This window comes from Myotis myotis, unplaced genomic scaffold (genome assembly GCF_014108235.1).
Source record: "Myotis myotis isolate mMyoMyo1 unplaced genomic scaffold, mMyoMyo1.p scaffold_m19_p_19, whole genome shotgun sequence".
NCBI classification, from domain to species: domain Eukaryota; kingdom Metazoa; phylum Chordata; class Mammalia; order Chiroptera; family Vespertilionidae; genus Myotis; species Myotis myotis.
Window position 1 is genome coordinate 4,222,065 of NW_023416323.1, and position 8,150 is coordinate 4,230,214.

An 8,150-nucleotide genomic window follows, 5' to 3' on the forward strand; every position below is an offset into this window, starting at 1 on the left:
TACTTAAGTAAACACATTCTGATTCCTAGGAATTGGGTTTTTTCCTACAAAGTTAATGCACTCTGATGCCACCTCTCCCCCTTATCATAGCATGAACAGCTTCCTGCCCACAAATGATTTTTTGAACAGTTTATTTCTTTTTTGAAAATATATTTTTATTGATTTCAGAGAAGAAGGAAGAGGGAGAGAGAGCCGAAACCGGTTTGGCTCAGTGGATAGAGCGTCGGCCTGTGGACTGAGAGGTCCCAGGTTCGATTCCGGTCAAGGGCATGTACCTGGGTTGCGGGCATATCCCCAGTAGGAGATGTGCAGGAGGCAGCTGATCGATGATTCTCTCTCATCGATGTTTCTAACTCTCTATCTCTCTCCCTTCCTCTCTGTAAAAAATCAATAAAATATATTTAAAAAAAAAAAAAAAAGAGGGAGAGAGAGACAGACACATCAATGGTGAGAGAGAATCATTGATGCCTCCTGCATGCCCCCTACTGGGAATCAAGCCTATAACCGGGGCATGTGCCCTCTCCAGGAATAGAACCATGACTTCCTGGTTCATAGGTCAATGCTCAACCACTGAACCACACCAGCTGTGCAATAGTTTGGGAGGTTTTTTGATATTTTTTATTTCAGAGAGGAAGGGAGAGGAAGAAAAAGAAACATCAATGATAACAGAGAATCATTAATTGGCTGCCTCCTACACTCCCCCCACTGGGGATCAAGCCCACTACCCAGGCATGTACCCTTGACCGGAATCAAACCCAGGACCCTTCAGTCTATAGGCCGAAGCTCTATCCACTGAGCCAAACCGGCTAGAGCTGTGCAATAGTTTTTTTAAAGCAGTTTTAGTTTCACAGCAAAAATAAGAAGGTACAGAGATTTCCCATATTCCCATGCCCCACACATGCACAGCCTCCTTAGTTAACAATCCACACCAGAGGGGTACATTTGTTCTAACTGATAAACCTACATTGTGCCCCCAAGTGCCTTCAGAGCTCACACTCTCTCTAAATTGTAGAGAAATGGGGCCACCTGCTGGCCAACCCAGTCCTGAATCAGCTCACTGTTCACTCGGAATCATCTCTTTCTCCTTCTTTAATTCCTTTAGTCAACAAACTTTGTGAACATCCTCCATGTCCAGGCACCTTTCTACCTGGGGATACAAAGAGGAACAAGGCAGACAAGTCTGTGCTCTCAAGGAGCTGGCACCCTCTCTAGTTGGGGAGACAGACAGCAGGCTGACAGTTGCTATGAAGGAAATAAAAGAATGTAATGGACTAGAGAGTGACTGAGGGAAAGGAAGATTTAAAAAAAAAAAATGGTGCAGCGAAATCGCAAACATATGCCGAAGAAATTTCTTCTCTGATACTGCTCCTAGGGCAATGGAAACTAAAGAGAAAATAAACAAATGGGACTACATCAAAATAAAAAGCTTTTGCACAGCAAAGGAAACCATCAACAAAACAACAAGAAGACCCACTACATGGGAGAACATATTTGCCAATGATACCACCGATAAGGGTTTAATTTCCAACATTTACAGGGATCTCATGAAACTTAACAAAAGGAAGATAAACAATCCAATAAAAAAATGGGCAACGGACCTAGATAGACACTTTTCGAAAGAGGACATACAGAAGGCCGAAAGACATATGAAAACCTGCTCAAAGTCACTAATTATACGAGAGATGCAAATCAAAACGACAATGCGTTATCATCTCACACCTGACAGAATGGCTATCATCAACAAATCAACAAACGACAAGTGCTGGAGAGGATGCGGAGAAAAAGGAGCACTGGTGCACTGCTGGGGGGAATGCAGACTGGTGCAGCCACTGTGGAGAACAGTATGGAGCTAACTCAGAAGACTAAAAATGGAACTCCCATTTGACCCAGTGATCCCACTACTAGGAATATATCCCAAGAAACCAGAAACGCCAATCAGAAAGGATATATGCACCCCTATGTTCATAGCAGCACAATTCACCATAGCTAAGATTTGGAAACAGCCTAAGTGCCCATCAGCAGATGAGTGGATTAGAAAACTGTGGTACATATACACAATGGAATACTATGCTGCGATAAAAAAAAAAAGGAACTCTTGCCTTTTGCAACAGCATGGATGGAACTGGAGAGCATTATGCTAAGTGAAATAAGCCAGTCAGAGAAAGATAAATACCACATGATCTCACTCATTTGTGGATTATAGAGAACAACATAGACTGATGAAAAGGGACAGACCCAAAGACTGAGAAACAGCGATCAGGCTATCAATCCCCAGAAGGAAAGTAGGGGAGGGCGGGGGTAAGGGGAAGAGATCAACCGAAGGACTTGTATACATGTATATAAGCCAAACCAATGGACATGGACAACAGGGGGATGGGAGCATGAGTTTGTGTTGGGGGGGGGGGAGGTTGGGGGTTAATGGGGGGATGAGGACACATTTGTAATACCTTAACTAATAATAAAAAAAATAAAAATAAAAATAAATTAAAAAATGGTGGCAGAGTAAGTGGATGCTGCACAGATACGCTCCTAGGACAAAACTGGAATTACAACTAAAATACAGAAAAACTTCCTGAATAATCAACAGAAGACTAGCTGGAGAGAACTCTAATAACCAAGGACAGAAAGTGGAGACCACATAGAGACTGGTAGGAGGAACGGAGACACAAAAGGGTTGCCCAGGCACCCACAGACAAAAACTGAAGTTCCAGAGAGATATCTTAGCTGTGGAGGATTGGCACTGAGAACTCTGGGGTCTAATCCCCAAGCTGGGCCTCTCAGAAGAGAACCAGAACTGAGAAGGGTACCCACATAACATCTAGCTATGAAAAGAGCAGGGTTGCTGTCTGCCAGGGAGAGACAACTGGTAATACAGGCATATCTTAAAGGGCTAATGCACAAAATTCCCTGTGGAGCTACTCACCTTGTGCTCTGGCAGAGGGAGGGCACAGTGGACTGAAGTTGTGTGAGCAGAAGCCAGGATTGGTGGCTCTGGGGTTAGAACTCAGAAGGCAGAGACCCTGGTTTCCTGTGCTGAGTCATTCCCTCACGCTATGGGGGTCACCTTTCTCATGCAGACATTTGCTATACAGGCAGCTTTGCCTAGGGCTGTGGTTGGCAAACTGCGGCTCTTTGGCCCCTTGTGTGTGGCTCTTCCACAAAATACCACATGCGGGCACACACGTACAGTGTGATTGAAACCTCATGGCCCATGCACAGAAGTTGGTATTTTGTGGAAGTGGCTCACAAGCCGTGGTTTGCCAAGCCACAGTTTGCCAACCACTGGCCTAGGGGGAAGACAGTTGACCCACCCTATTGGAAAACACCTTGCCTCAAGGTGTGGAGTTTCTGAGGCCCATTAAGAGACTGAGAATAATAACCTCCAGGCAGAAGCAATTGCCCCACCTGGTTGAAAAAACTCTCACCACACCTGTGGGTGATTGTTTGAGGGCTATTCAAGATGGAATCCTATCAGTCTGTAGGCAGAGCCAGTCTCTGGAGGCTTTGAGTCTTTGCCTGATCTAATTAGTCAGAAACAGCATTTGACACTGTCCTGCACTAGAGATTGAGAGGTGTAGCAGATCTATCTAATACATAGTCACAAACCCAAACAGGCAGCCAAAATGAGGAGACAAAGAAACAACCCCAAATGAAAGAACAAGAGAATTCTCCAGAAGAAGAGATAAATGAAATGGAGATAAGAAATTTATCTGATATAGAGTTCAGAATAATTATGGTAAAGATGCTCAGCAGCATGAGTAAAGATATAACTATGAAAACAGAAATAAAGAATGACATAGCACAAATAAAGAACACATTGGAAAGAATACACAGCAGATAAGGGGAAGCTGAGGATTGACTCAGTGAATTAGAAGACAGGGTTGAAAAAAAATCAAGAAACCATAAAACCAAAAAAAAAAAAAACACAAAACAATTAAGAAACAGGTGGAGAGCTTAAGGGAGCCTGTGGGACAACATGAAATGTAACAAAATTCGAATAGTAGGTGTGCCAGAAGAAGCAGAAAGGGAGAAAGGAATAGAGAACATGTTTGCAGAAATAAAAGCAGAAAACTTCCCTAACCTGGTAAAGAAAAAAGTTCAGGAGGCACAGAGTGTCCCAAGCAAGAACCCAAACTGGCCCACACCCAGACACATCATACTTAAAATGCCAAAAATTAAAGACAAAGAGAGAATCTTAAAGGCAGCAAGAGAAAACTGTTACCTACAAAGGAGCTCCCATAAGGCTGACACCTGATTTCTCATCAGAAACTCTACAAGTCAAAAGGGAATGGTATGAAGTACTCAAAGTAATGAAAAGCAAGGATCTGAAACCAAGATTGCTATATCCGGCAATGATATCATTCAAAATAGACAGTCAAATAAAGAGCTTCCTAGACCAAAAACAAAAACAAACAAACAAACAAAAAAAAACACTAAATAAGTATATCACCACCAAGCCAGCATTACAAGAAATACTAAAGGGACTGCTGTAATGAGAAGAGGAAATAGAAAGAGAAACCTAGCCATACAGAATTAAAATGACAATAATTAAGTACCTATCAATAATAACCTTAAATGTAAATAAATTAAATGCCCCAATCAAAAGGCATTGGGTAGCTGAATGGATACAAAAACATGACCCAATTATATGCTGTCTACAAGAGACCCACCTCAGAATAAAAGACTCACACAGAATGAGAATGAAGGAATGGAAAAAAAATTCCCATGGAAATGGAAAAGAAAAAAAAGCTGGAGTAGTAATATTCATATCTGACAAAATAGACTTCAAAATGAAGGTCATCATAAGAGACAACAAAGGTCACTACATAATACTAAAGGGATCGATCCAACAAGAGGATATAACCCTGAGAAGTATATATGTACCCAATATAGGAGCACCTAAATATATATTTTTTAAAAAAAACAACCTTCTAGCCCTAGCAGGTTTGGCTCACTGGATAGAGCATCGGCCTGTGGACTCAAGGGTCCCAGGTTCAATTCCAGGAGGGGCATGCAGGAGTCAGCCAATCGGTGATTCTCTCCCTCTCCCTTCCTCTCTGATACCAATAAAAATATTTTTTTAAAAAACTTCTAGAGGACTTTGAGAGATCGACAACAACACAGTCATAGTAGGGGACTTTAACACCCCGCTGACATCACTGGATAGATCTTCCAGACAAAAAATTAACAAGGAAACAGTGACTCTAAAGGACACACTGGATCAGATGGATTTAATTGACACTTATAGAATATTTCACCCAAAAGCTGCAGAATATACATTCTTCTCAAATGCACATGGATCATTCATAATGATAGACCACATGTTAGGATGCAAAATAAGTCTCTACAAGTTCAAGAAGATTGAAATCATATCAAGCATCTTCTCAGATCACAGTGGAATGAAATTAGAAAGCAACTACAGTAAAAACACCCCAAAACATTCAAACACATGGAGGCTAAATAGCATGTTATTAAACAATGAATGGATTATCAATGAGATCAAAGGAAAGGAAGACTCCTTACCAGATTGGTGGCCAGGGGAGACCTCCCTGAGGAGGAGGCATTTGATAAAGATTTGAGTGACTAGGAGGGGCCAGTCATGTGCAGACCAAGAAGGAAAGGAAGGTACAAAACAGCAGCAAGTGCAAAGGCCCTGAGATGGGGACTTCTTTCTGGGTTTAGTAACAGGAAGAAGACTGGTGTGGCTGGATTAGAGTTAGGGAGAGAGGAAGTCAAGGGAGGTGAGGAAGGAGAGGCAAGCAGGGGGCTGGCTCACGCAGGACCACGACAAGGAGTTAGATTCCATTACAAATGTGATGAAACCCAAAAGAGGTTTTCTGGTTCAATTAATATTTTAGAACAGGAACCTGGATTCCACACACCACCCTTCAAGGGGTCTGGGTATAGAATTCGGGGGGAAGGGGTCCATGAATTTGGGATTATGTCTCGATATTTGCTATCCTCTGACCAAAAACCTAGTATTTCCTCCTATCTTGAATGTAGGCAACAAACCACAATGGCACAACAGTACTTGGGCTCTGTCATCAATGGAATGCACAGCTATTTCCATATTCTGTACAGTTGTTGCAGATCTCTTAAAATACTGTTTTACTCACGATGGCTTTGAGATGACAGTCGTCATCAGACCTTTGCTTGATCTTAAATAATAATGTGCTGAAGAAGCCCATAGACTACTATTAGCACAATTCAAATACTTTTGATGAATGTATTTCAATATAATTGATTTCATTTGAAATCCTATATATTTTACCTTATGCATTTTTCTAATTCTCAGAAGGAGCAGTAGGTTTTGTGAGACACCAAAGAATTCAGAGCACCAAAAGTTTAGAACTTTTTGTGTGGGACTTACAGTGGATTGGATGGATAGGAGAGAGAAAGGGGAGGAGGGAACCATGGCTGACCCCAAGTGTACAGCTGAGTCATGGTGGTCATTTGGACTCCTCACCATGAGACCCCACTGCAAACTGCATGCGATTTATCTTCTCCTTTTCCTCTTCATGCTGATTCAGAAAGAAATCTGTACACACCACTCTTTCAGGCTTTTGGAGATAAAGGGGGGTTTTCATTGAGTGTTAAGCTTGGGAAAGACAGAAGTTAAATGTTTTAGTCAATAAGCTACGGGTTATAGAGAATCAGAAAAATGCTAGTAACAAGACTTTATTCCTATTCTTATTTGATTCAATTCAGTGCACACTTAATGGGGGCTTACCAGGCCCTGTTAAGTTTTAGGGATGCAAGGAGAATGAGACATGCCTCTAGAGGAAGAGTATATGTAAGCAAATGCAATGCATTGTGAGAAATGCCTAGTGGAGCAGTGTGAGTAGTTTTGTGAGGTCTGACATTTATACAATTTGCAGTGCCTTTTAGAGAAAAAGAAGACAAAACTATGAGACCAAAAAGCACAAACAGCACACAGTACCACACAAAAAATTACAACAAAAATACAAGACTGTGCACACAGCCCACACAAAGGTGCTCCTAGAGTGACTGGGGAGGCTGAGCTACTGGGCCCTACAGAACACCTACTATACAAGGCCACTCTACTAAGTCCAGCAGACATAACAGATCTACCTAATACATAGAAATAAACACAGGGAAGCAATCAAAATGAGGAGACAATGAAACATGTTACAAATGGGGAAAAAATGGAAGCAAAATGGATACAGAGTTCAAAACAATGCTTAATAGGTTGCTCAAGGTCCTTAATGAGAGCTTCGAGGGACTTAGCAAGACAAGAATCTTAGTGAGAATTTCAAAGACATAAAAAAGGACCATTCAGAAATTAAGCATACCAGTACACTAACTGAAATGAAGAATAATTTCTAGGGATTCAACAGTAGAGTAGAGAATTCTGAGAATCAAATCAATGAAATGAAATATGAGGAAGCAAAAAGAACTCAATCAGAAGAGCAAAAATAAAAAATAGTCCAAAAATATGAAGACAGTGTAAGGAGCCTCTGGACAACATACCAACATTCACATTATGGGAATGCCAGAAGGAAAAGAGACAGAGCAAGATATTTAAAACCTCCTGCCAGGTGGTTTTGAAAAAAAAATAATAACAGAAAACCTCCCCTACCTGGTGAAAGAAATAGACTTACCTTACAAGTCCAGGAAACACAAAGAGTCCCATACAAAGGAACCAAAGAGGCCCATACCAAGACACATCATAATTAAAATGCCAAAGGTTAAAGACAATGAGAGTATCTTAAAAGCAGCAAAAGAAAAGCTGCAGAGAAAAGCAGTTACCTACAAGGGAGTGCCCATACAACTGTCAGCTAATTTCTCAAAGAAACTTTGCAGGCCAGAAGGGAGTGGCAAGAAATATTCAAAGTGATGAATAGTAAGGACCTACAACCAAGATTACTCTACCCAACAAAGCTATCATTTAGAATTGAAGGTCAGATGAGCTAAAGTAAGCTAAAGGAGTTCATCACCACCAGTATTACATGAAATGTTGAAGGGTATTCTTTAAGAAGAGGAAGAACAAGAAAGGTAAAAATATGAACAAAATAGCAATAAATATATAGCTATCAACAATTGAATCTAAAAAGTAGAATTGAAGGCATGGAAACATGGAACAGACTGACGATCCCCTGGGGATTGGGCCTAAGCCAGCATCAGACATC